Raw genomic sequence first — 1,140 nt, forward strand, 5'->3', positions numbered from 1 at the left:
GGCTGGAAAGAGAAAGTCAGAGCAGAATTCTCATACAAGTCAAAGCAGAATTCTCATTCAACCACAATAATGACAACTTCTCTGAACTCAGGGACGATAAATTGTCTTTTTTCATTTACCTTTTAAAGCTTAGTTCAGTACCTTGCTCTTGGTAAGCACTCAAAGAGTGATTTTTTTTTCTTTGTTTCTTTTTTTGTTGTCAGAGGAAAGCTTTAACACAGTCCCCCCTGCCACAAATTAGGCAATCGAGTTTTCCACATTTGGGGAAATCATGGATCAGCACATCTGGAGTGCAATGGATATGTCTTACCTTGGGAAAACCACCTTTGCATCATGGTATCTCCCCTGCCAGGTCAGAGAGTAGTTTTTAATGAGAAAGTGTTTATTTCTAAAAAAAAAAAAAAAAAAAGACAAAGAATTTTTATTTCCATAATATTTGAATGATTATTCAAATTTAATGAAGAACACAAAGGAAGTGTGATGTGGGAATTAATGGGGGTAGTTCCCAAAATTAAGCAGTTTGTTAGCAAATCATGTAAATTCTCTAGACCTCAAATTTCTTAGGTAAAACACAAAAGGGAAGAACTAGATGAACTCTAAAGTGTTTTCAGCTTTATAGATTTAAAAAAAATATTTAAAAAGCTGAAGAACTATCTACCCATTATTATGATTTAATTGCATTTTCTTTTGTATAATTCATTCTATACTTATGGAATGCCAGCTCTGTGCCAGGTACTGTGTTAAACTTCAGGATAGAAAAATGAATAAGACAAACTTTTTATCAAGGGTTTATAATTTAATTGGAGATACAGCAGAATAAATTTAACTGTCATAAAATAATGGGGTTGTCGTGATTGAGAATTGACAAATGAGTGGTGCTTTTCTTGCTGAGCAAAACCTAGGAGAGAGGATTAAGAGATATCAAGTGTTATAAGTCCTAAAGGATTATAGCCTTTGCTTATGGACATGATAGCAGAGGAAATTCAAGACTTATGGAAACACAAAAAGGCAATTATATGGAATGCCATGTTACAGTGTGATAGGAGAGCTGAAAGTTTTTGTTCGCTGTACTAATAAAATTTGAGTGATTCACAAAAACAAAAACAAAAAAACAAAAACAAAAACCGTGGCTCTGGAAAA

The 1,140-nt window shown here is 33.3% G+C and overlaps 1 non-coding gene across 1 annotated transcript; it reads right to left on the reverse strand.

Moving 5' to 3' along the window:
- Window positions 1-200: 200 nt before the first annotated feature.
- Window positions 201-360, reverse strand: LOC120362596 (U1 spliceosomal RNA). The gene has a single exon (XR_005578450.1). It is a non-coding gene; the product is annotated as a U1 spliceosomal RNA (small nuclear RNA).
- Between the last annotated feature and the right edge of the window lie 780 nt (window positions 361-1,140).

This window comes from Saimiri boliviensis, chromosome 12 (assembly GCF_048565385.1).
Source record: "Saimiri boliviensis isolate mSaiBol1 chromosome 12, mSaiBol1.pri, whole genome shotgun sequence".
Classification (NCBI taxonomy): Eukaryota; Metazoa; Chordata; class Mammalia; order Primates; family Cebidae; genus Saimiri; species Saimiri boliviensis.